Below are 26239 nucleotides of genomic sequence, written 5' to 3' on the forward strand. Positions count from 1 at the left end.
TAGGATCTGGAATGCACTGCCTGAAAGGGTGGTGGAGGCTGACTCAATCATGGCTTTCAAAAGGGAGTTGCATAACTACCTGAAAGAAAAAGATTTACAGGGCTACGGGGAAAGGACAGGGGAGCTGAGGTATTCTTGCATAGAGCTGGCACGGGTTCAATGGGCCAAATGGCCTTCTTCTGTGCTTTAACTGTTATATATGTAAACTTTATAATTTTGTAAGACTTGCCACCAGAGGGCGCACCTGTTGGAGACCCAAGGGTCACCTGCACATCTCATGCAAGGAAGTATAAAAGGTTGTCTGCCATGCTGCTTTGGCACTCTGGAGTTTTATTCAAGAGACTAAGGTCACATTAGTTTGAGCTTACAGTATACAGTCTTGTGGAGTTATTCTGAACATAACAATTGGCGACGAGTAACAGCTCATGAACTTTCATGCGGTTATGGCTGCCGTTGGTATTCTTGAGCGATTTGTTGAGGGTGATGATTGGGAAGCCTTCGTTGAACGTCTTGACCAGTACTTCATGGCCAACAAACTGGATGAGGACAGTAAAGCGGTCAAGCGCAGGGTGATTTTCCTCACCATTTGTGGGTCTACGATATATGGCCTCATCAAAAATCTGCTAACACTAACAAAACCAATGGAAAAGACATATGCAGAGTTGTGCACGCTAGTTCGGGAACACCTCAAGCCGAAGGAGAGCATCTTAATGGCCAGGTGTCGCTTTTATATGCACCATCGCTTCGAGGGCCAGGACATGGCGAGCTATGTCGCTGACCTAAGACCTAAGGTCATCACGATAGCCCAGGCTTTCATGTCCATAAACAATAACATTAAACAGATATCTTCTCAGCATCGAAGCTCACCGGCAAGTACTGTGCATAAAATAACACCTTCAGCAGGCAGAACTGTACATGGCAGGGCCTACATGCCTGCAGATGCCAGACCTAGGATGACTCAGAGTCCGCCGTGGGGCGTGAATGTGAATCCATTAGCACCATGTTGGCGCTGCGGGGGTAATCATCAAGCCCATTTATGTTGATTCAAGCACTACCTGTACAAAGGCTGCGGGACAATGGGGCACCTCCAGCGAATGTGTAAACGTGCTGCGACTCAACACGTGGCAGACTCGGCAGAAGATGACCGATCCGGCGCAGATCACGCTGAACGAGTAAGAGAGGCAACTCAACCCGAGGATGAAGAGGAAGTGTATGGGGTACACAACTTCACCACCAAAAGCCCTCCGATAATGTTGAAAGTCAAATTAAATGGCATTCCAGTTTCCATGGAATTGGACACGGGGGCGAGTCAGTCAATTATGAGCCAGAAGGCTTTTGAGAAACTGGGGCAACAAGGCACAGAGGCCAGAACTAAGCCTGATCCACACCAAGCTGCACACTTACACCAAAGAGCTCATACCTGTTATCGACAGTGCGGCAGTGAAGGTATCGTACGATGGAGCTGTGCATGATTTATCACTCTGGATTATACCAGGCGATGGCCCAACGCTGTTCGGCAGAAGCTGGCTAGGAAAGATCCGATGGTACTGAGACGACATCAAAGCACTGTCTTCGGTGGATGACACCTTGTGCGCTCAAGTGCTAAACAAATTTCCGTTGCTATTTGAACCAGGCATCGGTAACTTCGCAGGCGCAAAAGTGCAGATCCATCTAGTCCCTGATGCATGGCCCGTTCGTCACAAGACCCGAGCAGTTCCATATATGATGCAGGAGAAAGTCGCGATCGAACTGGACAGACTTCAACAAGAGGGAATCATATCGCTAGTCGAGATCAACGAGTGGGCCAGTCCAATTGCTTCGGTGTTGTAAAGCGATGGCACGGTCAGAATCTGCGGAGACTACAAGGTAACATTCAACCGTCTCGTTACAGGACCAGTACCCACTACCCAAAGTGAATGACCTGTTCGCAACATTAGCAGGGGGGAAGTCGTTCACCAAGTTGGATCTAACCTTTACTTATATGACACAGGAGCTGGCTGAATCTTCGAAAAGATTGACGTGCATCAACACGCACAAAGGACTGCTCATATACCACAGATGTCCTTTTGGGATCCGCTTGGCTGCTGCCATTTTCCAAAGGAACATGGAGAGTCTGCTGAAATCGGTTCTGCGCACCGTTGTGTTTCAAGATGAAATTCTGATCACTGGTCGTGACACCACCGAATACTTGCACAACCTGGAAGAGGCTCTAAAGCGACTGGACAGATTGGGACTCAGGCTGAAATGCTCCAAGTGTGTTTTCGTGCCACCAGAGGTCGAATTTTTGGGAAGAAAGATTGCGGCAGACGGCATCAGACCCACGGACTCTAAGACGGAGACCATCAAGAATGCACCCAGACCACAGAATGTGACGGAACTATGTTTGTTCCTAGGACTCCTCAACTATTTTGGTAACTTTCTACCCAGGTTAAGCACTTTGCTGGAACCTTTGCATTTATTGCTACGTAAGGATGATGACTGGGTTTGGGGTAAATCTTAAGAGACAGCCTTTGAAAAGGCCAGAAACCTGCTATGTTCTAACAAGTTACTTGTATTGTATGACCCGTGTAAATGTTTAGTGCTAGCTTGTGATGCATCTTCGTACGGGGTCGGTTGTGTGTAACAGCAAGCCAATGTGTCAGGCAAACTGCAACCAGTTGCATATGCGTCCAGAAGTTTATCCAAGGCTGAAAGAGCCTACAGTATGGTTGAGAAAGAAGCATTAGCATGCGTAAACGGGGTTAAGAAAATGCACCAATACGAATTTGGACTCCGGTTCGAGTTCGAAACCGACCACAAACCACTCATTTTGCTGTTTTCAGAAAGCAAAGGTATAAATACCAATGCTTCATCCCGCATCCAAAGATGGGCACTAACATTATTCGCTTATGACTATATTATCTGCCACAGACCAGGCACTGAGAACTGTGCTGATGCCCTTAGTCGGCTATCATTGCCCACCACCGGGATGGAAATGGCGCAACCCATAGACTTGCTTCTTGTAATGGATGTTTTTGAGAGCAAAGGGTCACCTGTCACAGCTTGCCAGATCAGGACTTGGACTAGCCAAGACCATGTGCTACCACTAGTAAAAAATTACGCCCTTAATGGGAGCTGGTCAGCTGTTCCCGGTAAAATGCAAGATGAAATTAAGCTGTTTTATCGACGCAAGGATGAAATGTCCATCCAATCGGATTGTCTCCTATGGGGGAATCGCATGGTTTTGTCAAAAAAGGCAGGGAAATGTTTATACGTGACCTACACAATACCCACCCAGGCATAGTCATGATGAAAGCTATAGCCAGGTCGCATGTTAGGTGGCCCGGCATTGATTCGGAATTGGAGTTATGCGTACACCAATGTAACACTTGCTCACAATTGAGCAATGTACCAAGGGAGGCCCCACTGAGTCTGTGATCATGGCCCTCCAAACCGTGATCCAGGGTCCACGTAGATTTCGCTGGCCCCTTTCGAGGAAAGATGTTCTTAGTAGCAGTGGATGCTTACTCTAAATGGATTGAATGTGTAATAATGTCATCATATACGTCCACTGCCACCATTGAAAGCCTCCAGGCCATGTTCGCCACCCATGGTTTGCCCGACGTTCTTGTTAGTGACAATGGACCATGTTTCACCAGCTCGGAATTCAACGAGTTCATGACCCACAATGATATCAAACATGTCAGGTCTGCCCCGTTTAAGCACGCATCCAATGGTCAAGCGGAACGGGCAGTCCAAACTATCAAGCAGAGCTTGAAACGTGTGACGGATGGTTCCCTGCAGACCCGGTTATCTCAGATTCTGCTCATCTACTGGACGCAACCCCACTCGCTTACCGGGGTTCCCCCGGCCGAATTGTTAATGAAGAGAGCACTCAAAGCCAGGCTCTCCTTCGTCCACCCAGATCTCAATGATCATGTAGAAACCCGGCGTCACCGGCATAATATGTACCACGATTGTGCGGCTGTATCGTGTGACATTGAGGCTAATGACCCCGTGTTTGTTCTTAATTACAATCATGGTCCCAAATGGGTTGCTGGCACTGTCTTAACCAAGGAGGGGAATAGAGTGTTGTCAAACTTTTGAATAGACAAACGTGCAGAAAGCATTTGGATCAGACCAAACTGCAATTCACTGACAACCAAAAACAGTTTGAAGAGGACATTACCATCATTGATCCACCAACACACACCCAACTAGCAATCGAACTCACTGTCAATCACAAGGATGAACCCACCATGCCCGACAGTCCGATCAGACCAGCCGCGCGGCCATGCAGCAATGATCCGACCAACTCACCCATGCCAGGACTTCAACTCAGGCAATCAACCCGGGAGCGAAGTGCCCCGTATCGCCTCAACTTGTAAATAACTTGTATCTAAGACTTTAGGGGGGAGTGATGTTATGTATGTAAACTTTATAATTGTGTAAGGCTTGCCACCAGAGGGCACACCTGTTGGAGACCCAAGGGTCACCTGCACACCTCGTGCAAGCAAGTATAAAAGGTTGTCTACCATGCTGATTTGGCACTCTGGAGTTTTATTAAAGAGACTAAGGTCACATCAGTTTGAGCTTACAGAATACAGTCTTGTGGAGTTATTCTGAAGCTATGATTCTAAATCATGCAACAAAGAAGTTAATGAAGTACTTTTGAAGTGTAGTCATTATTGTAACGTAGGACCGAGCAAGATACCACAAACATAAATGAGAGAAATGATCAGATAATCTTAGTGGTCTGAGTGATGCTTGTTAAGGGATAAATATTGGTTAGGACATCAGGAGAACCCCCCTGCTCTTATTCAATTAGTGCCATGGAATCTTTTATGCCCACCTGAGAGAGCAGACAGGCTCTCAATTTCACATCTCATCTGAAAAACAGCATCTCTGCATTCCCTCAGTACTACAATGAAGTGTTACCCCAATAAGGTGCTAAAGTTGCTTGAATCTACAACCTTCTGACTGAAAGGTGAGAGTGCTACCACAAAGCTAGGGTTGACACCCTGTAGTGGGGTTCAAACCCACAACCTCCTGATTCAGCAGCAAGAATATTGCTAACGGAGTCAAGCTGACCCTCAAGTAATAGGAATAACAGCATTAAAGCACCAGTTTTGTGAGATGGAAAGAATGCGGTTGTGTTGACCCAAGGCATTGACGCATCTACGTTGGGAGTCCCTCCGGCTAATTTGAATAAATTACTGGCCCAGGAAAAGCTGGTCCTGTGGTGGTTGTAGAAAAGTGGTTGCTTATTATGGCACAACAGTGACATGTGGGTAACACTGCTTCCTTGGATGCTAGAATTGGAGGTTCTGCTGCAGGTGCTAAAGTAAGGGTGGCCCTAACTGAGGCTGAAAAATATCCTCCAGTTAAAGTGCAACTGCAAGCTGCATGTTAATTGACTGAAAATAAGGAAATTGTTTGCAGGAAGAAGGCAAAGGTAAGGGCTCTCCTCACTGTTGCACACATTTCTAGTTGGGCCAATCAAGCATGGTAGAAACCTAAGTTCAGAACTCCGATACCTTCTGGGTAATACCGTTTAATGCAGTGCACACAACCATTTCCTTTTTTCCCCACACACTTTCTTGCATTGTGCTAAAGTTGGACACCATGATTTGGATTCTCCTTCCATTGGCAGCATTGCAGCAGGGTATCCCGAGTGCCTGCTGTAATATATGCATCAGTGAGTACGCTCACAGGTTTGTAGAGCTGTTGCATTGTGAGTGGCTTAGCCAGTCACGTGGTGTTCACAAGATTCAATAAAACCCTAATCAGTTGAATTTAGGTAATCCACAATGAGGTATGCAGTTGAGAGCCTAGTGGATGAACTGTAATGTGTAGTGTGATTGTTCAGCCTTTATTAATAAACTAACTAGCTCGTAATAGCAGAAAATGCTGGAAATCTCAGTGGGTCAGGCAGCATCTGTGGAGAGAATGCGGCCTGACCCACTGAGATTTCCAGCCTTTTCTGTTTTTATTTCAGATTCCAGCATCCGCAGTATTTTGCTTTTGTATTAGTTCTTAATAGCAATGTGCTGCTATGAATTTTTAAGCAAAGAACCCATGATGCAAATACATTACACCTGCCAATGTTAAATCACTGTTAACCCTCTGCAAATTCCTCCCAGAACTCTGATTGGGCACACAGGGTAGGTCGGAGGCCAGAAAACCACTGGATGGGAGGGTATTCAACATTCAGGAAGGATAGACAGAAAGGAAAAGGAGGTGGGGTAGCGTTGCTGGTTGAAGAGGAAGTTAACGCAATAGTAAGGAAGGACATTAGCTTGGATGATGTGGAATCTGTATGGGTAGAGCTGCGGAATACCAATGGGCAGAAAACGCTAGTGGGAGTTGTGTACAGGCCACCAAACAGTAGTAGTGAGGTTGGGGACAGCATCAAACAAGAAATTAGGGATCCGTGCAATAAAGGCACAGCAGTTATCATGGGCAACTTTAATATATAAAAAGATTGGGCTAACTGTCATGTTTGTAACCTCACATAACTGTAACCTTTATGTAATAACACTGTACACTGTAGACACCTGAGAAATGCATACCTTGACCACAGGGGGTGAACTTGTGGGAGACACTCCTCACCTGGTCATCCAGGTATATAAAGGGAGGTCCCACGCGGGGTCATCACTTCTTGGCCCTGTAAATAAAGGTACAGGTCACAGAGTGACCTTGTCTCCAGTATGTGCCTTGTGTTGATTTGCTGTAATGTGTAAGGACACAACACTAACCAAACTGGTAGCAATACGGTGGAGGAGGATTTCCTGGAGGGAATTAGGGATGGTTTTCTAGACCAATATGTTGAGGAACCAACTAAAGGGCAGGCCATCCTAGACTGGGTGATTAGTAATGAGAAAGGACTAAATAGCAATCTTGTTCTGCGAGGCTCCTTGGGGAAGAGTGACCATAATATGGTAGAATTCTTTATTAGGATGGAGAGTGAAACAGTTAGTTCAGAAACTAGGGTCCTGAACTTAAGGAAAGATAACTTCGATGGTATGAGACGTGAATTGGCTAGAATAGACTGGCGAATGATACTTAAAGGGTTGACAGTGGATAGGCAATGGCAAACATTTAAAGATCACATGAATGGACTTCATTAATTGTACATCCCTGCCTGGAGTAAAAATAAAACGGGGAAGGTGGCTCAACCGTGGCTAACAAGGGAAATTAGGGATAGTGTTAAATCCAAGGAAGAGGCATATAAATTGGCCAGAAAAAGCAGCAAACCTGACGACTGGGAGAAATTTAGAATTCAGCAAAGGAGGACTAAGGGTTTAATTGGGAGGGGGGAAATAGAGTACGAGAGGAAGCTTGCTGGAAACATAACAACTGACTGCAAAAATTCCTATAGATACGTGAAGAGAAAATGATTAGTGAAGACAAATGTAGGTCCCTTGCAGTCAGAATCAGGTGAATTTATAATGGGGATCAAAGAAATGGCAGACCAATTGAACAAATACTTTGGTTCTGTCTTCACGAAGGAAGGCACATATAACCTTCCGGCAATATTAGGGGACCGAGGGTCTAGCGAGAAGGAGGAACTGAAGGAAATCCTTATTAGTCAGGGAATTGTGTTAGGGAAATTAATGGGATTGAAGGTTGATAAATCCACAGGGCCTGATAGTCTGCATCCCAGAGTACTTAATGAAGTGGCTCGAGATATAGTGGATGCATTGGTGATCATTTTCCAGCAGTCTATCGACTCTGGATCAGTTTCTATGGACTGGAGGGTTGCTAATGTAACACCACTTTTTTTTAAAGTTGGGAGAGAGAAAACGGGTAATTATAGACTGGTTAGCCTGACATCGGTAGTGGGGAAAATATTGGAATCAATTATTAAAGATGAAATAGCAGTGCATTTGGAAAGCAGTGACAGGATTGGTCCAAGTCAGCATAGATTTATGAAAGGGAAATCATGCTTGACAAATCGTCTAGAATATTTTGAGGATGTAACTAGTAGAGTGGACAAGGGAGAACCAGTGGATATGGCGTATTTGGACTTTCAAAAGGCTTTTGACAATGTCCCACACGAGATTGGTGTGCAAAATTAAAGCACATGGTATTGGGGGTAATGTAGTGATGTGGATAGAGAACTGGTTGGTAGACAGGAAGCGAGAGTAGGGATAAACAGGTCCTTCTCAGAATGGCAGGCAGTGACCAGTGGGTTGCCACAGGGCTTAGTGCTGGGACCCCAGCTATTTACAATATACATCAATTATTTAGATAAAGGAATTGAGTCTAATATCTTCAAGTTTGCAGATGACACTAAGCTGGGTGGTGGTGTGAGCTGTGAGGAGGATACTAAGAGGCTGCAGGGTGACTTGGACAAGTTAGGTGAGTAGGCAAATGCATGGCGGATGCAGTATAATGTGGATAAATGTGAGAATATTATCTGAATGGCGGCAGATTAGGAAAAGGGGAGGTGCAACGAGACCTGGGTGTCATGGTATATCAGTCATTGAAAGTTGGCAGGCAGGTACAGCAGGCAGTGAAGAAGGCAAATGGCATGTTGGCCTTCATAGCTAGGGGATTTGAGTATAGGAGCAGCGAGGTCTTAATGCAGTTGTACAGGGCCTTGGTGAGGCCTCACTGAAATATTGTGTTCAGTTTTAGTCTCCTAATCTGAGGAAGGACGTTCTTGCTATTGAGGGAGAGCAGCGAAGGTTCACCAGACTGATTCCCGGGATGGCAGGACTGACATATGAGGAGAGACTGGATCGACTGGGCCTGTATTCACTGGAGTTTAGAAGAATGAGAGGGGATCTCATGGAAACATATAAAATTCTGACGGGACTGGACAGGCTAGATGCAGGAAGAATGTTCCCGATGTTGGGGAAGTCCAGAACCAGGGGTCACAGTCTAAGGATAAGGGATAAGCCATTTAGGACCGAGATGAGGAGAAACCTCTTCACTCAGAGAGTTGTTAAACTGTGGAATTCTCTACCGCAGAGAGTTGTTGCTGCTAGTTCATTAGATATATTCAAGAGGGAGTTAGATATGGCCCTGATGGCTAAAGGGATCAAGGGGTATGGAGAGAAAACAGGAAAGGGGTACTGAGGTGAATGATCAGCCATGATCATATTGAATGGTGGTGCAGGCTCAAAGAGCCGAATGGCCTACTCCTGCACCTATTAAATATAAGATCAAAAGTACATAAGAAATAGGAGCAGGAGTAGGCCATTTGGCCCCTCACGCCTGCTCCACCATTCAATAAGATCATGGCTGATCTGATCATGGACTCAGCTCCACTTCCCTGTCCGCTCCCCATAACCCTTTCCCCCCTTATTGCTCAAAAATCTGTCTATCTCCACCTTAAATATTTTCAATGACCCAGCTCCACAGCTCTCTGCAGCAGAGAATTCCATTGATTTATAACCCTCAGAGAAGAAATTTCTCCTCATCTCAGTTTTAAATGGGCAGCCCCTTACTCTAAGACTATGTCCCCTAGTTTTTGTTTCCCCTATGTGGAAATATCTTGCATGCATCCACCTTGTCGAGCCCCTTCATTATCTTATAAGTTTCAATAGGATCACCTCTCATTCTTCTGAACTCCAGTGTGTACTGGCCCAACCTACTCAACCTGTCCTCATAAGTCAACCCCCTCATCTCCGGAATCAACCTAGTGAACCTTCTCTGAACAGCCTCCAATGCAAGTATATCCTTCCTTAAATACAGAGACCAAAACTGTATGCAGTACTCCAGGTGTGGCCTCACCAATACCCTGTACAATTGTAGCAGGACTTCTCTGCTTTTATACTCTATCCCCCTTGCAATAAAGGCCAACATTCCATTTACCTTCCTGATTACTTGCTGTGCCTGCACACTAACTTTTTGTGTTTCATGCACAAGGGTCCCCAGGTTTCTCTGTACTGCAGCACTTTGCATTTTTTCTCCATTTAACTTATAATTTGCTTTCTTATTATTTCTGCCAAAGTGGATAACCTCACATTTTCCCACGTTATACTCCATATGCCAAATTTTTGCCCACTCACTTAGCCTGTCCATATCCCTTTGCAGATTTTTTTGTGTCCTCACAATTTGCTTTCCCATCCATCTTTGTATCATCAGCAAACTTGGCTACATTACACTCGGTCCCTTCATCTATATCTATTAATATAGATTTGGTGCAGCTTTTAAAATGCTGCAGCCAGCTAAAGAGCAACATTACTTATCAGCATGATGGCAGAAGAACAGCAGCCTTAGGAGTGTCAGCAGCTAGACCAATCCCCAGTGCTGTTGGCAGAACTGAAGGCCAGGAGTAATTGTCTAATGGTCACTGAATGCAGGAGACCCCATAACAGAGTGGCGCATGCTCTCTGGAGGGGGGTGGCAGAGGCAAGAACTGCATACCCAAGAAGTGCCATACAGTGATGGAAGTGGTAGAATAATGTGACAATGGTGGCCACTGTAAATCAAGACTCTGGTGCTCTTCTACCACATACAGCTCCACTCATCTCATGACCTCTTTCTCTTTTAGCACCTGCGTGTCAGGAAAATGTCTGCAAAATGCAATCGCTCCATGATCGCATTGAATGGTGGAATAGGCTCGAGGGGCTGAATGGTCTACTCCTGTTCCTATGTTCTTTTGTTCCAGACATGCAAGTATCTTTGTATTACTATTTGCACGTACACTAGCATAGTGGTTAATTTACAGGACTAGTAATCATGAAGGCTGGATTAATGATCTGGAGACATGAGTTCAAATCCCATCATGGCAGCTAGGGAATTTAAATTCAGTTACTTAAATAAATCTGGAATAAAAAGCTAGTGTCAAAAATTGTGACCATGAAGCTACCAGATTGTCGTAAAAGTCCATCTGGTTCACTAATGTCCTTTAGGGAAGTTAATCTGCCGTCCTTATTCGATCTTGCCTATATGTGACTCCAGGCCCACAGCAATGTGGTTAACTATTAACTGCCCTTTGAAATAGCCTCGCAAGCTACTCAGTTATACAAAGGGCAGTTAGAGATGGGCAATAAATGCTGGCCTTGCCAGCGACACCCACATCCCGTGAATGAATAAAAAAATCTCAAAATTACTCTCTCAACTCACTTTTCCAGACACTAGTCTTCAAGGACAGTGCAGTTAAACTCACATTCACCTCTCATCATCAAGGCATGCATGACCTTAAATGGGTCAACTCTCCATAACACTCACAAGCCTGTAACATTGTTATTATTTCTCCTTCCAAAAATAATGGCATACAACCAGCGCCACAAAGGGCCACCTTGGGGAGAGGTGGGTGAGGTGGGTAGGCACTGCCATCTCCGAAAACCTGGAATCAATGTTGTCTTCAGCTCATTTTGCAGCAGACCATACAACTCTGCGACAGCTTGTGTTGTGAAGCAGAAGAGGTGAAGACCTCTCATTATACATGTGGAGATATCTATAAATGCAGGTAACCGGATAGACAAATTGCAGCAAGTACTTTTACAGTTGTGGACAAAATGCAGCAGATACTTTTATTGGGCCTTCAAACCGCTCTTCATCATCTCAATTACGTGTCATGTTCAGAATCCTCAGTGGAATACCGCTGCTTACCAATTTGCATAGTATACTTTATGAAGCAAAATATTAACAAGAATGAAACACAAAAATGTGCAAAAGGTTGACTACCAAATAATCAAACAATGCATGGAGCAAAATATCACTGAAAATGCAAAACAAAATAACAAAAATTCCAGCACCAAAAAGTCTCTAAGAAACCTATTTGAATAGGCCAGCTCCCAGGATTCCTCATTTCATTACAGGGTGAGATACATGTTGTGAGTACAGCCTTTCCCAAAGAGATAACATTCAGTGAGGGACCTTATTTTAAACAAATATTTTTATTTAAATGAGGCCGCACATGCTGGTAGCTTGTTTTATTGGCTTTATTTCCTCCACTCAAACCGGCCGCCACAAAATGCGCTGCAGAGCAAATCAGGCAGTCAAAACCAGCCATTATTTATACATGCACTAGGAAAAATCATTTTAAAAATCAGCCCAAGATACAATTATATTGAACGATGGGTAATAGGGAATCGATACAGGGAACTTGCGAGCTGTCCATCAAAGGGCAACACTCTTAAAATATATCTGGAATGCACTGCCTGAAAGGATGGTGGAAGCAGATTCAATAATAACTTTCAAAAGGGAATTGGATAAATATTTAAAAAGGAAAAATTTGAAGGGCTGGAAGAAGGAGCAAATTGGTAGTTCTTCCAGAGAGCCAGCATTGGCACAATGGGCTGAATGGCCTCCTGTGTTGTATGATTCTATGTAAGTTTAAACTTTCAACAATTCTGATTTCCAGCCTAATCCATGACTCTTAAAGTAACTCTGAATTAATCCTATAGTACTGTGATGCTAAATATGCAAGACACATTAACGAAGTAAGACTATTACACAAATATTCCACATTTATTGCACATCTTTATTCAGGTAATGACAGCTATGTGGCCAGAATTGCATTGAATCCATCTCCTAACAACATTTATGGCCAATTATCAATGTCTCTATTTGACAAAACAGCAGAATCGATATAAAGGATATATGAGAATGATTCCAGGAATGAGAGACTTCGGTTACATTGTACTGGAGAAACAGGAGTTGTCTCTTTGGCGCAGAGAAAATTGAGAGGAGATTTGATAGAAGTGTTCAAAATCATGAGGGTTCTGGACAGAGTAGATAGAGAGAAACTGTTCCCATTGGCAGAAATGTTGAGAACCAGAGGACACAGATTTAAGGTGATTGGCAAAAGAACCAAAGGCGATGTCAGAAAAAACGTTTTTACACAGCGAGTGGTTATGATCTGGAATGCATTGCCTGAAAGGGTGGTGGAGGCAGACTCAATTTTATCATTCAAAAGGGAGTTGGTTAAGTATTTGAACAAAAGAAAATTGCAGGGCTACGAGGAAAGGGCGGGGCACCGGGACTAGCTGAGAGTCGGCACGGACTCGATGGGCAGAATGGCTTCTTCCACGCTGTAACCATTCTATGATTCTTACTTGTCAACTGTTAGATCTGAAAGTGACAACTCTGTATCCTAGCTCCTTAAAAGACAACTCCTTTGTTAAAATTTGAACATGCACCACATTGTGCTGATGTGCAATACAACATCTAATAATCTGCTCTTTGGCAATACAAATAGTACATTATTTTCACATTGCCAACTAGCAAATGGAATAATAGAAGCATCGAATTTTACAGCACAAAAGGAGGCAGTATTGTCCATGAAAGAGTGATCCACTTAGTGCCATTCCCCGACATGTCCACTAAGCTAATATGGATTCTGCATTCCTCCACTGCTTCTGGTAGGGAATTCCCATGACCTATCGATCTTCCGTGTAAAATATGTCATGGATAAGCTAAGGGAGTAGAGGGGAGAGTGGGAGAAAAATTCTCACCAGCCAGGCTTGGCTTCCTTGAATCATGTTTAATATTTGCTCATTGTGAAGTGGTACGGATAGTGGCAAGAGGAACTCTGGGTCCACACTATACGTTCGTGAAGAAAGGTGTGTGCTAGCAACTGGCAAGAAGAAAAGAAAATCAACTAGAGAAAGGGAGTGGGTGGTTAAAACAGATTTTTTTAATGTTACTTTTCCCTTAGTGACGTGGTCTCCTATTCATTCAGTTTACCTTAACAAACGCTGGCATCCTGCTGCCAGACTTCAGCTAATGTCCCCTTTGACCAGCATCAAGAAGCTATTAGCAGATTACCCTTTCTTTGGCATTTTCTCCATCCCCACTTGGCATCCAATGTTCAACCCAGCCGTGTCCTTCGACGTTAACATTTTATATGAGTCTTGTTGTCTCAACAGGCCCAGTGCTCCAAATGATATTCATTAAGGGGGTCAATTTCTATGAGGGTTCTCCCCCATCGTCCACCTACCTTGGGTGGAAGAGCTGCGAAAACCCTGCTAAAATGACATAAACACCGGTTAGGCCATTTTGCCATAGTTTCCGTGGCTTTTCTGCTGAAGTTACAGTGGTCAGGTGGGAGAACCCCTGCAGAAACCCATCTTCTATATTTCTGAACTATAGACTTTTAATGCTCCAACCACATAATACTCATCTCAGCTTAACTTTCACTGCATTTTTCCCCTCAAACATTTTTGCTTTTTTCTCAGTAGTCCTGTTGCTCATCTGCATACTGACCATGCTTCCATTCTGGATTCTCTACCTCTAACACATCTCCTTGACATCCAGTCTTTATTATTACATTGATCTTATCTGTTTCTATGTATCTGCAACTAAAGCTGAGAGCAGCCATAAGATTTCAACTATTTTTATTAGATATGCTCGTGTTACGTGAACAGAAACAAAAGTCAAGTCTGAATTCCTGAGAAATGATACCTGCTGAAAAGTCAAAATAACATTAAAAAAGTGTCAGAACAGCAACAACAAATTGCATTTCTATTGTACCTTTAATGCAGTAAAACGTCCGAAGGTGCTTCAAAAAGGCGTAAATCAGGCAAATATGGACACTGAGCCAAAGATGAAGATATTAGGAGAGCTGACCAAAGGCTGAGTCAAAGAGGTAGAATTTTATTGAAGGCCTTAAAGGAGGAGAGGGAGTTGGAGAGATGAAGGGGTTTAGAAAAGGATTTCCAGAACATTAGGCCTAGGTGGCTGAAAGCAGAGCTACCTAAATTGGGGCTGAAAGAAGGGGGGTGCTGCATAAGAGACCAGTGTTAGAGGAATGCAGTGTACTGAGGATAGTTGTAGGGGTGGAGGTGGTTTCACAGATGGGGAGGGGTTCAAAAACAGGATGAGAATTTTAAATTGGGCTGGGAGCCAATGTAGGTCTACAAGCACAGGATGATGGGTGAGCTGGACTTGATGCGAGTGCAACTCTGTTATAGCAGACATGTCTCACAAATCTGGAACAGAGTTACTGCACCTTACAATTATAGCAGGACATGGTCACAGCTGACTGAGAACACATTTATGTCAAATAAGATGATAAAATATCTACCGCAAATCTTTCTTCATTTTCTCTCTCTCCTCTTTGGCATCCTCAGTAACAGTCAGGTTGCACATGCAATAGTCACAATGCCAGCTAATCCAAGTAAAGTACACTGAAATCCCTTCAAATTAATCCTGCAAAATCAACTGACAAAATAAAAGTATCACAGCAATGAGGCACTCAGAAACATTAACATGAAATTCAAAGCAATAATTTATTATGAAATGATCGATAAAGACTTGTGAAAGTGTCTCACTGTAATTGTCCAGTTTCTTCCTAGTCTGAGTATTTATCATTTTCGCTTAATTCTGAATTTCTTGTATTCATTCGGAACTCCTGATCTTCAACATTCTTAAAATTGCATTCAACATATTTTAAAATGGCTGTTCTTCACCTTCTTTAATTTTTCTTATCTGTTTTTCAGCAATTATATTTGCCCATATTCAAACATTTACCAAAATTCTTCTTCTCGTATGTAGTGTATTTATCAAAGCACAGGCACTTCCTTCTGTTGTCATGTTATGAATTAATCATTTTTTCCTATTTTATAGCTTTTAAACATTGGGCTGGATTTTGCAGTCAGCAGTGGACAAACAGCGCCAGCTGTTTGTTAGACTTGCACTTGCCCGTAGACTTTCTATGGGCTTTTGCACTGGAAGTTGCTTTCAGCCAACTTGCCAAAAAGCACAGACCCCTCGACAGAGCATCTGGGATCTGTGTGTACAGGGAAAGGAATTGTGTATCTCCTTAACCAATCAGATTGAAGAATTATTAATGAGCAGCGCAGAATCTGAACCAGAAAGTGTCAGAATGTTTAATTCAATGTCAAATCAGGTACAGAAAGTGAAATAAAGAAAGATTGGATTAAGAGAGATAAGAGACAGAAAGAAAAAGTTAAAAAATGTATTTATTTTAAAATCTCCAACAACAATTAAAATCTGAAGGAATGAGACTCCACACTTATAAAAGTTGATTTTCAGTACTAGAGAGGTTGTTTGGCAGTAATTAAGATTTATCACACTATTAAAAATTTACTTACGCTAGAATGGACCGCCCTAACTCTTTCTGATGAGTTTAGGTAAGTGGATGAACTTTATGCTGTTCCATTTATTTTAATTGTAAATCAGACGGCGAGATACAGTTACCTACTTCTGGAGGAGCAGGGCATCTCTGACAGCAACTTCCAGCATTTAACTGCGCATGTGCTGTTGTTGAAAGTTGCTGTCCAATTTACATTATGGTGCTAACCTCATCATTATTTCTACCCCAAAAATCCGGCCCTTTGTGTTTTTCAATCTTTATAATAAATGCTTTCTCTCTGCCAACTAAACCTCATCACTGTCTCCCGTGCGATAAAGAGTCAGAGCAAAATTAACATTGCCTTAACCCCAAAATGATGTTCCTTCACAGGCTCAATACTACTTACCAGTAGCAGTAGGCCACAGCTCAGAACCCAATCTATACTAATGGATCAACAATGGAAATGAATATGTATTGTACTGAATACATTTGAGAGTATGATAGTGTCGTGGTTACGTTACTGGATTAATAATCCAGAGAACGTGGTGGAATCCCACCATATTGGTTTGAGAATATGAATTCAGTTTAAAAGAAATTTGGAAATAAAAGCTGATATCAGTAAAAATGACCATGAAGCTGTCGGATTGTCATAAAAACAGCTGGTTCACTAATATCCTTTAAGAAACACTTTTAGCAGCAGAATACTAGATTAGTTTCATACTGTATGCAGAGTGGCTATTGACATCACTGTGTCAGCCAATGAGTTGGAAGGAAGATGGTGGGACTTACCATAGGACTTACAGCAAAAAGATGTATATTACAGCAAATAAAGCAAACAGTAAAACAAAGTTTATTTACAGAGTCCATTTAAAAAGAGTCTCTACGACCTGCAGCAAACAGAACTCATGCATGATGGTAACTCCCGATGAAGCATGGTGAATTTTCCAGCAAAATGCAGTGCGTGTTGGACAGTTACATACAATTAAATTTGTAAAATTGATCCCAGCCACTTACAGCAACAACAACAACAACAACTTGTATTTATATAGTGCCTTTAATGTAGTAAAACATCCCAAAGTGCTTCACAGTAGCATTATAAAACTAAAAGATTTGATAGTAGAAACATAGAAACATAGAAAATAGGTGCAGGAGTAGGCCATTCAGCCCTTCTAGCCTGCACCGCCATTCAATGAGTTCATGGCTGAACATGCAACTTCAGTACCCCCTTCCTGCTTTCTCGCCATACCACTTGATCCCCGAGTAGTAAGGACTTCATCTAACTCCCTTTTGAATATATTTAGTGAATTGGCCTCAACTACCTTCTGTGGTAGAGAATTCCACAGGTTCACCACTCTCTGGGTGAAGACGTTTCTCCTCATCTCGGTCCTAAATGGCTTACCCCTTATCCTTAGACTGTGACCCCTGGTTCTGGACTTCCCCAACATTGGGAACATTCTTCCTGCATCTAACCTGCCTAAACCCATCAGAATTTTAAACGTTTCTATGAGGTCCCCTCTCATTCTTCTGCACTTCAGTGAATACAAGCCCAGTTGATCCAGTCTTTCTTGATAGGTCAGTCCCACCATCCCGGGAATCAGTCTGGTGAATCTTCGCTGCACTCCCTCAATAGCAAGAATGTCCTTCCTCAAGTTAGGAGACCAAAACTGTACACAATACTCCAGGTGTGGCCTCACCAAGGCCCTGTACAACTGTAGTAACACCTCCCTGCCCCTGTACTCAAATCCCCTCGCTATGAAGGCCAACATGCCATTTGCTTTCTTAACCGCCTGCTGTACCTGCATGCCAACCTTCAATGACTGATATACCATGACACCCAGGTCTCGTTGCACCTCCCCTTTTCCTAATCTGTCACCATTCAGATAATAGTCTGTCTCTCTGTTTTTACCACCAAAGTGGATAACCTCACATTTATCCACATTATACTTCATCTGCCATGCATTTGCCCACTCACCTAACCTATCCAAGTCACTCTGCAGCTTCGTAGCATCCTCCTCGCAGCTCACACTGCCACCCAACTTAGTGTCATCTGCAAATTTGGAGATACTACATTTAATCCCCTCGTCTAAATCATTAATGTACAATGTAAACAGCTGGGGCCCCAGCACAGAACCTTGCGGTACCCCGCTAGTCACTGCCTGCCATTCTGAAAAGTACCCATTTACTCCTACTCTTTGCTTCCTGTCTGACAACCAGTTCTCAATCCACGTCAGCACACTACCCCCAATCCCATGTGCTTTAACTTTGCACATTAATCTCTTGTGTGGGACCTTGTCGAAAGCCTTCTGAAAGTCCAAATATACCACATCAACTGGTTCTCCCTTGTCCACTTTACTGGAAACATCCTCAAAAAATTCCAGAAGGTTTGTCAAGCATGATTTCCCTTTCACAAATCCATGCTGACTTGAACCTATCATGTCACCATTTTCCAAATGCATTGCTATGACATCCTTAATAATTGATTCCATCATTTTACCCACTACTGAGGTCAGGCTGACCAGTCTATAATTCCCTGTTTTCTCTCTCCCTCCTTTTTTAAAAAGTGGGGTTACATTGGCTACCCTCCACTCGATAGGAACTGATCCAGAGTCAATGGAATGTTGGAAAATGACTGTCAATGCATCCGCTATTTCCAAGGCCACCTCCTTAAGTACTCTGGGATGCAGTCCATCAGGCCCTGGGGATTTATCGGCCTTCAATCCCATCAATTTCCCCAACACAATTTCCCGACTAATAAAGATTTCCCTCAGTTCCTCCCCCTTACTAGACCCTCTCACCCCTTTTATATCCGGAAAGTTGTTGGTGTCCTCCTTAGTGAATACCGAACCAAAGTACTTGTTCAATTGGTCTGCCATTTCTTTGTTCCCCGTTATGACTTCCCCTGATTCTGACTGCAGGGGACCTACGTTTGTCTTTACTAACCTTTTTCTCTTTACATACCTATAGAAACTTTTGCAATCCGCCTTAATGTTCCCTGCAAGCTTCTTCTCGTACTCCATTTTCCCTGCCCTAATCAAACCCTTTGTCCTCCTCTGCTGAGTTCTAAATTTCTCCCAGTCCCCGGGTTCGCTGCTATTTCTGGCCAATTTGTATGCCACTTCCTTGGCTTTAATACTATCCCTGATTTCCTTGATAGCCACGGTTGAGCCACCTTCCCTTTTTTATTTTTACGCCAGACATTCCTGTTGTAGTTCATCCATGCGGTCTCTAAATGTCTGCCATTGCATATCCACAGTCAACCCCTTAAGTATCATTCGCCAATCGATCCTAGCCAATTCACGCCTCATACCTTCAAAGTTACCCTTCTTTAAGTTCTGGACCATGGTCTCTGAATTAATTGTTTCATTCTCCATCCTAATGCAGAATTCCACCATATTATGGTCACTCTTCCCCAAGGGGCCTCGCACAATGAGATTGCTAATTAATCCTCTCTCATTACACAACACCCAGTCTAAGATGGCCTCCCCCCTAGTTGATTCCTCGACATATTGGTCTAGAAAACCATCCCTTATGCACTCCAGGAAATCCTCCTCCACCGTATTTCTTCCAGTTTGGCTCGCCCAATCTATGTGCATATTAAAGTCACCCATTATAACTGCTGCACCTTTATTGCATGCACTCCTAATTTCCTGTTTGATACCCTCCCCAACATCACTACTACTGTTTGGAGGTCTGTACACAAATCCCACTAACGTTTTTTGCCCTTTGGTGTTCTGCAGCTCTACCCATATAGATTCCACATCATCCAAGCTAATGTCTTTCCTAACTATTGCATTAATCTCCTCTTTAACCAGCAATGCTACCCCACCTCCTTTTCCTTTTATTCTATCCTTCCTGAATGTTGAATACCCCTGGATGTTGAGTTCCCAGCCCTGATCATCCTGGAGCCACGTCTCCGTAATCCCAATCACATCATATTTGTTAACATCTATTTGCACAGTTAATTCATCCACCTTATTGCGGATATTCCTTGCATTAAGACACAAAGCCTTCAGGCTTGTTTTTTTAACACCCTTTGTCCTTTTCGAATTTTGCTGTACAGTGGCCCTTTTTGTTCTTTGCCTTGGGTTTCTCTGCCCTCCAATTTTCCTCATCTCCTTTCTGTCTTTTGCTTTTGTCTCTTTTTTGTCTCCCTCTGTCTCCCTGCATTGGTTCCCATCCCCCTGCCATATTAGTTTAACTCCTCCCCAACAGCACTAGCAAACACTTCCCCTAGGACATTGGTTCTGGTCCTGCCCAGGTGCAGACCGTCCAGTTTGTACTGGTCCCACCTCCCCCAGAACCGGTTCCAATGCCCCAGGAATTTGAATCCCTCCCTGCTGCACCACTGCTCAAGCCACGTATTCATCTGCGCTATCCTGCGATTCCTACTCTGACTAGCATGTGGCACTGGTAGCAATCCCGAGATTACTACTTTTGAGGTCCTACTTTTTAATTTAGCTCCTAGCTCCTTAAATTAGTTTCGCAGGACCTCATCCCTTTTTTTACCTATGTCGTTGGTACCAATGTGCACCACGACAACTGGCTGTTCTCCCTCCCTTTTCAGAATGTCCTGCACTCGCTCCGAGACATCCTTGACCCTTGCATCAGGGAGGCAACATACCATCCTGGAGTCTCGGTTACGGCCGCAGAAACGCCTATCTATTCCCCTCACCATTGAATTTCTCCATATGAGCCACATATGGAGAAATTAGGGCTAACGACCAAAGGCTTAATCAAAGAGATAGGTTTTTAAGCAACGTCTTAAAGGAGGAAAGAGAGGTGGAGAGGTTTAGGGAGGGAATTCCAGAGTTTGGGGCCTAGGCAACAGAAGGCATGGCCACCGATGGTTGAGCGCTGATAATCAGGGATGCTCAAGAGGGCAGAATTAGAGAAGCAGCAATGCGATTTCCAGGTGTCATCAACAGGGGAATTACCCAATCATCTCCATTCTGGTTGTGTCACTATATGCAGCCCACTGTAGAATGTTGCTGTCCTGACAAAATAGTGACATTGTCATAGGAAATTTGATAGTCTATAAAGAGGAATTTTGTATCTAAGCTGCACTTGCCACACAAAAAATTTCGGGGAAAAAAAAGCCTCAAACCCCTTACTTCACTAGCACAAACGTCTTCCCAAGTCCTATCAGTGTCCATGTGCACCCCTCACCTGCTCTAACCTCCCAGCAATCCTTCTTGCAGCAGCATAACCTGAGACTCGCACTGAACAATGCCAGGCTATACTTGATAGAACAGATTATACCTCTCCAGTCCGACAACCTTCGGACCTGACCAGTGCCGGCCCAGAGAATTTTTCAGACCTCGGGAGGTCACGCCAACCCTAGTGTTGTCAGCAGTACTCTATAAACTTATCGGGTACTGCTGACAACGTTGCTGACAATGACCCAACCACGTTCTGCACATGCGCTGCGCAGAATCTTATTGCGAATCATTTCTCAGGCCCAGCTTTGGCACCTCAGTCAGCCGCCACGCTCCTTGCTCTCTCTCTGCGCCGACCCGACCAAGGAGGGAACACCGGAGGCACCGAGGAGAAAAGGAGCAGCCAGCCCCAGGACACAGCGCAGGTCGTGACCCCCCTGCTGGGAATGATGCCGGACCAGGGATGTTGCTGGACCAAAGAGTCCCGGAATGGAGAGATACAACCTGTATATTATATTATATATATTAAAAGTATCATTGAAATAACTTCAAAATACTTTCCTAGCTGTCTCAGCAACAACACAGAAACCACATGGGACTTTTAAGAGACTATAAAATCTCATTAAGAGACTATAAAATCCTTGCAAGTATTTTAGCTTTTATTGGAGCATGTTCTAACTCTATCATACTTCTTCAGGCTGGATCTGTCATGCAGCTGACAATATTGTATGTGATCTGCAGCAAATCCCCCACTCATGCTTGAATGCAACAAAATGACCCAGACTTCATCCTCCTGCAATTGTGTTTTTGCAAGATTTAAATTACAGCATAAACCATTTTTCCAGATCGTTCAGTAGTCATTACAATGAAAGCTAGAAGATAAGAAGGGAATTAGATGCTTAGCAGATTTATTTGATGACACTTATTTTAATTCCTCGCCAAACGCTAAACTCTGCCATAATTTGGAAAGTAAATCACTTTTAAAATATAATACTTGTAATTTGCCTGTGGCAGTGCTGACTGTCACTTGATGAATACACATTTTTCTTTATACTCCAGATGGCGATGGAGTTGGGAGAGAGTCTTCTGAAACTCTTTCCATGGAGTCACCTATTGCCCAGACCTTGCAACTACATCGTGACAGTCAAACAGCAAAAACTAAATGGAAACTGTTGGCCAAGCAATTTACAATGGTAAATGTTGACAGAAAAGTGTGACCAAATACTTGTGACAAGAGGAAACATAGGAACAGGAATAGGCCATTCAGCCCCTCAAGCCTATACCACCATTCTATCAGATCAAGACTGATCTGTGCCTTAATTCTATTTGCCCACCTTTGCCCAATATCCTTTGATACACTTACCAAACAAAAATCTACCGATCTCACTCTTGAAAAATTCAATTGGTCTAGCATTCTTAGCCTTTGAGGGCAGAAAGTTCCAGCTTTCCACTAGGCTTTGTGTGAAAAATGTTCTTCCCAATTTCAGTCTTAAATGGCCCAGCTCTAATGTTAAGATTATGCCAAATTGTTTTGGATTCCCACAACAGAGGAAACAGTTTCTCTGTACCTACCCTATCGAATCCCTTTATCATTTTAAAGATCTCAATTAGATCACCGCTCAATCTTCTAAACTCAAGGGAATATAAGGAAAATCCATGCAACCCTGTCCTCATAATTTAAACCTTTAAGCCCTGGTATCATTCTGATGAATCTGTGCTATACCCCTCTCCAAAGCCAATATATCTTTCCTGAGGTTCGGTGCCCAAAACTGAACACAGTACTCCAGACGGGGTCTCATCAGAGCTCTGTACAAGTGAAGTTTCACTTCCTCACTTTTGTATTCCAACCCCCTGAGATAAAGGCCAGCCATCCATTAGCTTTATTGATTGCTTTTTGTACCTGTGCACTGGCTTTTAATGATTTCTGTGCATGGACACCAAAATCCCTTTGCGCCTCCACAGCATCTAGTCTCTCACCAGTAAGAAAATATTGTGATTTGTGTTTATCGCACTCTGCCCACATTGAACTCCATCTGCTACAGTTTACTTACTGAGTCTGTATAAGTCACTTTAAAACTTCCTGCTCCCATCTACATGAATTTGGATGCACAACTCTAATGTTCCTTCATTTAAATCATTAATATATGATGAAAAGCTGAGGGAATCCTTGAAGAACAAATGTCACATCCCGCCAATCACAGAACACTCCCATTATCCCCACTCGGTCATCTACCTCCTAACCAATTACCAACCAACCCAGGTCAAAAGGTTTGTTAACAGGAAGTGCATGCTCTACGTGAGATTTTTATTTATACACTTGTCGATCTCTGGTGGTGTTGCACAGTCGAGATCAAGTGTAGTTTTCATGTGAAGTGAAGCTGGAAGATGGGTACAAAATTATACTAGGATGCAGAGACAGAGTTTCCATTTAAAAGTGGTGTCAGGCTGAATCTACCAGAATATTTTGAGAGGAGACACAGAAAAAAGAGAATAACTTAAAGCCTGGGAAAGCAGCTCTGTGTTTTTCTATTCAGTATTCTAACAGATGAAAACCATATCCTATATTAATTGTTGTTTAATTCTTATCAGGATAGTTCCTTCCTTATCCTTTTAACAGATTTGTAAAGTTAGAGGCAGTAATATTTATGACAACTACCTTCAATTAATATTGTTTCAAAATATTCCCCTTAAAACCTCATGCAGAGCAGTACATGTTCGCTCCAGGTCTAAAACTTATGTGAACAGGGTTTTTTAGCAAGGAATTGTGAGCATGGCTTATCCAAGCCTGTTTAACGCTACCTGGTCTTGAAGATAGTCAAAAATTCTTGTTGGTTTCAACTCTACTGGGTATTTTTATAACCCTTAGATTATTGAACAGATTGCTGGACAATTATGGGGCGCGTTATATCCTGTCACATTATTCCGTTGCTTCCTATCTTTACTCTTCCCAAACCATAGCCTTTGCTGTACAAGCCACTGATGTCTTAGTGTCTTGCAATCTTCAAAGTAAAAGGAACCTATTGCCTTATTTATACTGCAATAATTTACTTCTTCTACACTTCCCCTGCTGTATCAAAAATCTGTTTTTTCAAAGGTCTGTTCTTAACCAAACAACCCTTTTAGGTCCATATATTATTAATGCCAACTAGCTTATTTATTTAATAATCTATGTGTGCCAATCCTTACAGTATAAGGTCTTTGGCCCTGAAATTCATCAGGCAGGATTTTATCTTGGAGGCAGGTAGGGAAACCCATGAAATCTGTGTCCTGCCCGCAGCCAGCCAGATTGAGAGGCGGATTGGCTGGCGGATGGGTAGGCCTGCAGCACCAGGCCACAGCCAGGGTGCAGAGGGAAGGGATGGAGGGATTGGAGGCCGGGTGGTGGCGGTCAGGGCAGGGGATTGGAGGGGATCAGAAGGCTGGAAATCGGGATGGGGGGATTGGGGGGACGGTAGGCTGGGATTGGAGATTGGGGGTAGGGGGCAGAGATTGGGGGGAGGGGATTGGTGGAAGTTGGAGATCGGAAGACAGGAGGGGCGGTTGTGGGCTGTAGATTGGAGGCCTGGGGGGGGGGGGGGGAGGGGGCCGGTGGGAGCATCGGAGGCCGGTGGTCAGAAGGCCAGAGGGGGTGTTGGAGATCAGAAGCTTTGTGGGGAGGAGGGGTGGAGGAGGGGATGGTTCGGAGGCAGGGGGAGAGCAGAGGCCGGGGCGGGGGGTGGCGGTGGGGTAAGATTGGGGCAAAATTAAAAGGGTTAGGGGGTTGTACGATCGTGGGGTGTTGGCGAGGCAGGTACTCTGGTTCCAGCAGGTAAGTTGAAAGACACTTACCTCCTGGATCCCGCAGTCCTCGCCGCCTTTTAGCTGCCAGGTTCCCCCAAGTCTTGGGAAACCCGGCCACCCAGAATTAAATGTGAAATCGCCACTCAACACTTCTCGATGCAATTTCGGCTTTGGGACAGTTTTCCTTGAAGAATATTTTGGAGAAACGAGCGAAATGGTGCTTCCGAATCTGTTAAAACCGGAAGTGGGCGGGTTGAGTTCGGGATTCAAATTCCTATAAGACTTTAACCTCCCACCCAACCCAAACCCATCTGTTTTTTGGGGTTAAAATACCCTCCATCCTTGTCCAATGTTATCTGTGCCATTGTGTCCCAAAAGATAGAACCATAGCTACCGACATTAACTATTGTGTCTTTGTTCTATATTAGAATAATATAAAAACATGTATATACTCTGTGCGACTATACCAAAAAAAAATTTCAAACAGAAAATGTGAATATTAAGCACAGGGAGTACTGTTCAATTCTGCAACCTATTTTTCAGCATATACCAACTCAGCGAAACTACTGTGGCAGGTAATCTAGCTAGCAATTGAAATACCTTTAAATGAATGTTGGTAAATTATGAAATTGAATTGTGTCTCATTAAGTAGTCAAAAGCTGCCAGAACTCCTTAACAGCATCAATTACCTGTAAGGGCAGCAGAGTACTGAAAATACTCGACTGGTTTGAGACAGTTGATAATAAGACCGATATATAAAGGTTGTTCTCAGCAAGATGTTGTAATTTTGTGTCGGGGAGGTCAATGAAACCCACAAGAAATTTTTGAAATCTCCTGAAACAGACGGCAAATACATCCAAAATGCCATGTCAAAAAGAAGGAAACCAGTGCTGCGTGAGGCTATTAGTGTATTACATGCAGAGCTTGCAACCATTCCTCAGCCAGGTGGCCAAAGTCCAGAGATTGGAACAAAGGCAAACAGCAGCTACATGCTTGGTGACATTTTGGATACATCAGTGCACAGAAGAACGGCTTGCTCCTGCCAAATTATGTGTGGCAGCTTGAAAGGACCTGAAGCGTAAAAAATTCAGGGGTGTTACCACTTAACCGAGCCCAGGACAAAACTACGTCCACAGTGGATTGCTGCTTCAGCTGGGGCAAGATGAGGTAGAATCGATTCAGCAGCTATCTCCCTGGATAACCCGAGGCGTTGCACGCACTGAGGTGAAAGGTGTGTCCCTCAGAGTGCCTGATGCTGGGACTGTGAGGCGTTGTGCAGTTTGCATTCCCCTTTTCTGTCCCCTACATTTTGCCTCTAAACACT

This window comes from Pristiophorus japonicus, chromosome 14 (genome assembly GCF_044704955.1).
Source record: "Pristiophorus japonicus isolate sPriJap1 chromosome 14, sPriJap1.hap1, whole genome shotgun sequence".
Lineage (NCBI taxonomy): Eukaryota > Metazoa > Chordata > Chondrichthyes > Pristiophoridae > Pristiophorus > Pristiophorus japonicus.